We start from the raw sequence: 8,402 nt of genomic DNA on the forward strand, positions 1-8,402 counted from the left end.
TCAGCGTCTCTCTGTGTCTGTCAGTCTTTGTTTCTCTCTCTCAATCTCTGTCTCTTGGCGTCTCTCTGTCTCTGCCGGTCTTTGTCTCTCTCTCACTCTCTCTTTGTCTCTCGGCATCTCTCTGTCTCTGTTGGTCTTTGCTTCTCTCTTATTCTCACTCTTTGTCTCTCGGCATCTCTCTGTCTCTGCTGGTCTCTGTCTCTCTCTCACTCTCTGTCTCGCTCTCCCATTCTCTCTCTCGGCGCCTCTCTGTCTTGCTCTCCTTCTGTCCCTGTTTTGGCCTCATTTTCAGACATTTCAGATCCCTTGCACCCTACCCCAAAGGATGGAATGGAAAACAGCTGTAAAAAGACACAGCTGCGGTGACACAAGGGACCTGGTGCTCTGTGTTTTTTCTTTTTTGGGGGGAAAGGGAGAGTCAAAAGGAAAACGCCCGTAACAAACAAAATACTCGCTGTGTTGACTGGGTAAGAGATCAGAAAAAGGGACCCGCTGCAGACCAAAACCATCGAAAGCAAACCGACACCCGGGTCCCTCTTCCCATTCCTTGGGCTTCTTGGAGCCTGCTCCTCATCTGAGGAAGGGGAGAAAGACCCCACCCCACCTGCAGGGTGGGCAACGGGGGAGATGCCAGGAGAAGGCCCCCAGGGGTTCCTGGCCCTGCACTCGCCCCAGAAGAGAGCTCACGGGGTGGTTTCCGCTGTGTGTCCTTGAGTAGTTGCTTGCCTTCTCTGAGCGTTTGTTTCCTCATTGGCAAAATGGGGGCAGATCTGGGGCCCCCGCCACCCAGCAGCACCTCCCTCCTGGCACAGAGCCTGGCGGAAGTGAGGGGATGGCAGGGAGGACAGGTGGTGTTCATGGCAGGCAAGCAGTGAAGGGAAACCCTGGCGGGGAGCGGCCAGACCCGCCTGGTCGGGGCTGGGCAGGGGCTGCCGACAGGCACGCTGGACGCAGCTCCCACCAGGGCCAATCCCAGCCCGACCCTGCCTCTCATCTCCGCCCACAGTCCCCTTGCCGCTCTTGGCCTGCCTCAGGCTTCTGCTCTGCTGTTCGCTCTGCCTGGAGCACTCACCCGCACCTGCTGGCCTGGCACCTCGGGCCTCTGCCTCAGCTGCCTCCAGAAATCCTTCCTGGACCCCAGCCTACATCGAGGTCCCCCCAGAGTCTCTGGCGGGTGCTTTTCTTGAGGCCCTCCGTTGTGGTGGGGGCTGCGACAGCTGACGTCAGGCCAGGCACTCAGTAACCGCGGGTGGGCCTCGTCCGGGCCCGGAGGCGTGGGCTCCACCCGGCAGAACACAGGTCGTGAGCTCCCCGGCACCCTGGATGATGCCAGGCAGGACGCCCGGAGATGGCCATCTGGGGCCCTCGTCCTCAGTCACCCCTAGGGAGTGGCTGAGTCCTCACCGCAAGTCTCCAGTCTCGGGGGGGAAACCGAGGCCCCGCAGTCAGACCCCGACACAGCCAGGAGGCGGCAGACGCGGGAGGGCACCAGGGAGGGTCGTGACCCGCTGCCTTCCATGGTGGGGGGGTTGGGAGGGCGGGGAGGTGGGGGGCGTACAGGGTGGCGGTCATCCCGTCCAGTCCCCTGCTGCAATATTCCAGAGGATCTGGGCCTGAGTGCAGAAGCGAAGGCCCCTCCCCAGGTCGCACGGGGGACTGTGGGGTCCCAGCCGGAGCCCCCGGGGGCTGGGACCCAGACGCTACAGAGGGTCAGTGAATGAGTGGGTCCTGGAAGTTCAACAGGTCTGGGGCAGCTGATTGCCCGTGGGGTGGGGACAGTGCCTGCAAACCTTCCCGATGCCTGACATGCTGGGGACTGTGCCGCCTACGGGGGCTGGGTGTAGGGGGGCTGTGCCTCCCCCAGGCCCTCGCAGCCCGGCTCCCTCCTGTCTCCCCACCTCCCTCTCTGGTCTCTGGCTCTTCTGGCTCTTTTTCCCAGAGAGGTAGGCGCCACCCCCCCAGCCCACGGGGGCCCACAGCGCTCCTCCGTGACGGTCCTCTGGTTTTCTTGCTCGAGGGGTCATGCCAGGGCTCTTTGCCTGCCCGTGTGTGCCAGGTGCATGTGTGTCGTGAACACGTGTCCCTTCATGTACCGGGCGTACCCTGCCTACGTGTGTCAGGGCCACACGGAGCCTTGGCGGACTGTGCAAGTCAGGATTTGGGGAGAGGGTGCACCTGGCCGGGAAACAGCACGTGCCCAGGCCCAGGCGTGCCCAGGGTCCGAAGGAGACCATGTGGCTGCTTGGTGGTGTTCCCGGCTTTCCCCAAAGGGACCTCGCTGGGTGAGTCTTTGGGCGACCTTGCCAGGCAGAGGCTCTGCAGGCCCAGGCCCTCAGCCCGCTCCTCTTGGACTTGAACCCCCAGGCCGGCCCCTCCCGACTCAGCCCCTCTTCCCTGCCCCACCCAGGGCCCTCGGCTCAGGCAGGCAGAGGAAGGCCGGGCCGGGGTGGGGAGGCGGGCTGTGCATCTCCAGCCAGTGGCTGCTGGTGTTCCCCGCCTGCTCTTGGATGCCGTCAGCTTTTACTAGGGCAGGGGCTGCTGCCCTTCAGGGAGGCCACGCAGGGTTAGAGCCCGGTCTCCACCCAGCCCAAGGCTCATCCCCTCTGCCTGCTGCCCAGGAGACTCGGGACTGGCCACCACTACCCAGTGCAGGGCGCTTTGCAGCTTAGGAAGCCACTCCCACTCACCTCAGAGGAATCTTCGGGGTCTCCCAGGGAGCCGGCAATGCAGAGCTACCGTGAGCACTTGACAAATGAGGAAACAGTGTCAGGGGGGCGAACTGACTGGCCAAGGCTGCACAGCGAATTACATTGAGGTGGCAAATGTGAATCTAGAACCCCTAGTCCTATAGCAAAATATATTTTTTCACCTTTGGTTTTCCTCTTTTTAAAATCTGTCCACTCACCCATTTACTCACCCAATCATTGCTCTTTCCAAGAATCCATCTCTCCACTCCTTCCCTCCCTAGCTCCGTCCACCCATCCATCCTTCCTTCCTTCTGTCCACCCGTCTGTACATCCATCCATCCATCCACCATTAACCCAGGCATCATTCCTTCCTTCCATCCATCCATCATCCATCCATCCGTCCTTCCTTCCTTCTGTCACCCATCCGTCCACCCATCTGTCCATCCATCCATCCATCCAACCATCCACCCACCCATCCTTCCGTCCCTCCACCATTCATCCGTTCATCCTTCCTTCTGTCCGCCCGTCTGTCCATCCATCCATCCACCATTAGCCCACCCATCATCCATCCATCCTTTCTTCTGTCCTCTTGTCAGTCCTTCTGTCCATCCATCTGTCCACACAGCCTTCCTTCCTTCCTTCCACCCATCCTTCCATCTCTCTGTCCATCTGTCCACCCACCCATCCACCCATCCATCCAGCCGTCCATCTACTCACTCACCCACCCACACATCTATCCATTCAAAAAGCTTTCTGAAGCACAGACTACGTGCAAGCCCAGAGGGAGGGGACGCAGCCCTGCCCTCAAGGAGCCAACAGAAGGTGGGGAAGCCACTGTCACCCCAATGCCCCTGCTGTGTGCCCGGCGTGGGGGCTGAGGCTAGGTGTCTACAGCCATCCTCGTCTCCCTTTGCCACTAGCCTCCCCTCTGTCTGGGCTCACTGCAGGCAGAGCTGGGAGCCGTCCTGCTGCTCTACCAGACCGCACCGCCCACCTCACGCATCGACCGGCCGGCCTCACGAGGGCGGAGTGACTTGACTGTGCTGGGAAACACGGAGGCTGGGGGATGGGTGGCTGTGGGGTGCCCTGCGAGCCAAGTGGGTGTGCAGGGCTTTTTCCCAAGATGGCCGAGGAGCAGGGGCTTCTGGGAGGGCTTGCGGTGGGCACCCAGCAGGTTCAGCCAGGTTGCAGCCTGCACAGGAAACATCTTTGCCCAGCAAACAGGATGGTCGTTTGCCGCCTGCCCTGGGCGCACGGGCGCAGAGGGGAGAGGGGCCCAGAATAGCCACTGCCCTCTTGGCGCCCTGCCCCGCCTGGCCCCTGCCAGCCCTCTGCAGCACGCAACTCCATCCAGGGCCCACAGCTGCGGGCCTCCATGGGTGGCCCCTCCCCCTGAGCCTCACAGTCCTGGGCTTGCAGAGCGGAAATAGAGGCTCTGAGAGGGGAAGTGGCTGGCCCCGTGCGACCGACCGGTGCTTGCTGACCTCTGACTTAAACCCACTGCCAGCTCCAGACTCAGGGCCTTTCAGGGTTTGGGGAAGAAGACGGGGCTGCGTGTGGAGGGTCTCTCCTCTGCATCTGAGCAGATCTAGGTATTCCTTTTCTTTTTCCTTTTTTTTTTTTTGAGTTGGAGTCTCCCGGCCACCGCAGCCTCGACCTGCTGGGCTCTGCGATCCTTCTGCCTCAGCCTTCCAAGTAGCTGGAACTACAGGTGCGCACTACCACGTCCGGCTCATTTTTGATTTATTGTAGAGATGAGGTCTGGCCAAGTTGCCCAGGCAGGTCTTGAACCCGTGGGCTCAGGCAATCCACTTACCTCAGCCTCCCAAAGGCGCGGGATTACAGACTGAGCCACCGAGCCCGGCTTCCTTTTCTTTTTTTTTAAGGGAAGGGGTTTTGCTCTGGGGTCCAGGCTGGAGGAGAGTGGTGCTCTCACAGCTCACTACTGTCTTGACCTCCCGGGCTCAGGTAATCCTCCCACCTCAGCCTCCCAAGTAACCGGGACTACACGGGTGCACCAGCACATGCGGCTCATTTTCATAGAGATAGGGTCTTGCTATGCTGCTCAGGCTGGTCTCAAACTCTTGACTTCAAGTGATACTCCCAAACACTGGGGTTGCAGGCATGAGCCACCGCAGCTGGTCAAGGTCCTCCTTGTCTTGGGGCTCCCAGCCTCGTCCCTGTACCCCAATCCTCAGGGCACTGCTCTCAGAGATCTCTCACCCCTGGGAGCCGCTGGTGGCAGGCCCTTGCCAGAGCGCTTGGAAGGCCCTTCCTACAGGCAGGCAGCTCTGGGATGGGGCTTCTGGCCTGGTGCACGGTGACGTGGCCATCCCAAGGCCAACAGAGGCCCCTCAGGTTCCGGCAAGCTCTGGGTTGAACCCGCTCCGTCCATGCAAGGTGCCAGTTCAGAGAAAGGAGGGACCCAGCCGCTCTGCCAGGCCTCACCCCAGTATCCACCCATGGGGCTGGAAGCCCAGTCTGTCTGCTGGGTGACCTTTTGTGGAGCACACACCCTCTCTGGGCCTCATGGCTGAAGCGCTGGGGAGGACAGCCTCTGAGAGTCTTGCTGTTGGATTTCGGGGTTGGACGACTTTAGGATTCCATCCCCTTCTGGTTCTGTGAGTTGGTTTCGCAAATGCCCTGGTTTTAAGATTATGCAAGACTCAGACTCCACACTTCTCAGTCTCCCCAGAGTGCTCTCAACCAGGGGCACAGGTGCGCGCTCCCCGGTGTGAGCCCCGCCAGGACCGGTGACTGCCCCAGGTCAGGTTCAGAGGTGTCCCTTGGCTGGGCCCTGTCCCTGCCCCCCAGAGCTGCTTGCCCAAGCCTGCCGGGTAGTCAGCAGAGCTCCCGGATCGTCAAGCATGGGCTGATGCTTTCTCCTTCCAGCCTGCTTCCCACCCTCGCTCTTTCCTATTCCACAGTATTTTCTCCCTCCTTCACTCCTTCATCCAACCATGTAGTCATTTAACAAGCACAGTGTGGAAATCGTCTCACACGCACGACTGGTAGGCTTCACCTCAGACGACATAGAAATGACCCAGAGGCTGGGCTGGAGGCTCAAGCTTGTGATCCTGGCACTTTGGGAAGCCCGGGAAGGGGGTTGCCTGAGCTCACGGGTTTGGAAACAGCCTGGGCAAGTGGGTGAGTCCTCACCTCTTCAATACTTTAAAAAAAAAGTTAGCCAGGCATGGTGGCGCACGCCTGCTGTTCCAGCTACTCGGAAGGCTGAGGAGGAAGGGTCGTGGGAGCCTCGCTTGTTGACACTGGAGTGGCTGTGAGCGTGCCACTGCACTTCAGCTTGGGTGACTCCAACTCAAAAAAAAAAAAAAAAAAGAAGAAGAAGAAGACCCAGGACCCCTTTCCAGCAAGGAAGGAGGATTATTTGGGATCTTCCTCATTAGTGAAAATACCACTTTCCGGCCGTGTGAGCTTGAGCAGGTCATTTTTCCACTCTGGGCCTCAGTTTCCCTATGCGACAAATGGGAGAATGGTGCCACCCTGCTCCCTTTCCCACCTGCTGGGTAAAGGGGCAGACTTCCTCTCAAGAGGTGTGGGCCCTGATAAGACACACGGGACTACTATTTGGGTGGGGGGACAAAGCATCAGCCAGGGATGGAGACCGTCCCAGGAGCCTGTTGGCTCCCTGGTCCCAGCCTCAAAGGCCTGTGAAGCCACCGGGAGGGGCGGCGTAAAATCCGGGCACATGCGGAGCTGCAGAGCACGGCCAGGCGGGCGAGGACCGTCCTTTGATGTGCTTTTGGGGTGTGTAATTAACTGTAACTGAAATATTATTTGATCTTTTATGTGGAAAATCAAATTGTGTTGTGTCAGACAAGAATAAACACACACCGGTCCTCCCTGCCCCCACCACCCCCACCCCTCCCCGGTGGGAACACAATGCTCGCCTTTTCAACGCTCCCCTTTGTCTGGCTGTGAAAGGCCCCATTGTCCCGGGGAAGGGGGGCTGGGCCGGCGAGGGGCTGGGGGGCGTCCCCACCGCAGGCAGGGCTGGGGCTCCCAGCTCAGCCTCTGGAAGTCTTCGGCCTGTCCCTGCCGCAGGGTGACCTTGGGCCCTGTCCTGAGGCGGCCGGGCCGCAGTTTCCACACCTGGTTCCCCGGGGAGTCAGTCGCACGTGTGGGTAAGGGTGGTGGCAGCTCCGATGGCGGAGTCTCTGGCCGTGACTTTCCCGCAAGGGCCCTAAAACCACTCCGGGGTGGCCTGGCTTCTGCCCTTTCCCGCGGGGAGACTGGTAAAGGAAGGGGGGGCGAGGGCACAGCCTAGTGGTCATGGGCAAGCCTCGGAACCAGGCAGGCCCAGGGGTCGGTGCTACCACCGCTTTCACCAGTGGGGACCTCTCTGAGCAGCACTTGTCACCTTGATCTTCACACGCTCTGTTCCACCTGCCCGAGACGCCCTTCCCTCCTCTCCTGGGCTTAGACTAGACGTTGCTTATTTTTAGGGGAACCCTTGCTGACCTATCTGGACATGCCTTCTTGGGGGCCTCCCTGTGCCCCTCCCATCCCCTGCTCCATGCACTCACTCGGTCTCTGCCTCACCCTTGGCCCCGGGAGCCCAGGAAGCTTCCAGACTTGGCTGTGATGTTCTCAGTGAGTCCCAGGGCCTGGAACAGCGTCAGGCTCAGAGTCGGTGCTCAGGAAGCAGCAGCCACGCCAGCAGGCGCACCCCCACCCCCAGGCCGCGTCCCTGTAGGGAAACCCGGTGCTGGAGCAGGGAACCCAGGCGGCCCGGTGACAACATTGGAGCAGGGGACCCAGGCCGCCGGGTGACAACATTGCACGCTAGGGCTGAGCCTGATCAAACATCTGGTAGTCAGAAAGATAAACAAAACAAGTTGAGTGAGAGACAGAGACAGAGAGAGGGAGCAGCCACAATGATTGTCTGGACCTGCAACATTTCTGAGACTGGGAGACACAGGGGCAGGCCTGTTGCCAGATGTCGCCCCGGTGGGGGGGGCTCCATTGTGTCTCCAGGGGGACAGGCAGAACCCCAGCCAGGAAGGGAAGCCCCCTTCAAGACACCCTTGCACAGCTGGGGATACCAAGGCCCACAAGGGGTGGCTTCCAGAAATCACACAGCGGGGCCCAGAGCCCAGAGCCCAGAAGGCTTGCTGTCTCTTGACTCCTAAACCAGGGCTTGTTCCTCTCTGGTCCACACCCAGAGGGGCTTTCCACACAGAAGCTTTTATCACCCCTGTTTCAGAGAGGCCACAGAGGGCGGGCCCCTTTCTGCATTAAAGATGTTAAAAATGATCTTTTATGACTACATGGGTATAAAGATGAGAATAATAATTTTATACGTTAAAACGTTTTCCTCAAAAAGTTTTTCTTTCCCCTTCTGCTTCTAAAAGAAATCAAAGCATTTTCAAAGCTCCCAAAGGTATCGTGGGCCCTAGGCTCTGTACGGAGGGGAAACTGCGGCACGGGGAGGCGACTGGGACTCGAGGAGGTGAGGCCTTCCACTCAGAGACACCCAGCCGGGGCCCATCGTATGTGCGGGGCTTGCTGGGTCCCCCTGCAAAGTGAGGGGTGGCCCTGCTGGGCTCTGGCCTGGCCCCTGCCCAGAGCGCCCACTGCCTGGTGCTCTCCTGGGGCCAGGCTGCCCACAGGTGAGCCATCCAGTTCCCCAGAAGCCAGCTCCGAGGCCGCTTGCTCTCTGTTTCTGCAGCTTTGGGACCTCCTGCTGGGTGG

The sequence above is a fragment of the Carlito syrichta genome, unplaced genomic scaffold, assembly GCF_000164805.1.
Source record: "Carlito syrichta isolate Samal-C Ts95f unplaced genomic scaffold, Tarsius_syrichta-2.0.1 Scaffold304394, whole genome shotgun sequence".
Lineage (NCBI taxonomy): Eukaryota > Metazoa > Chordata > Mammalia > Primates > Tarsiidae > Carlito > Carlito syrichta.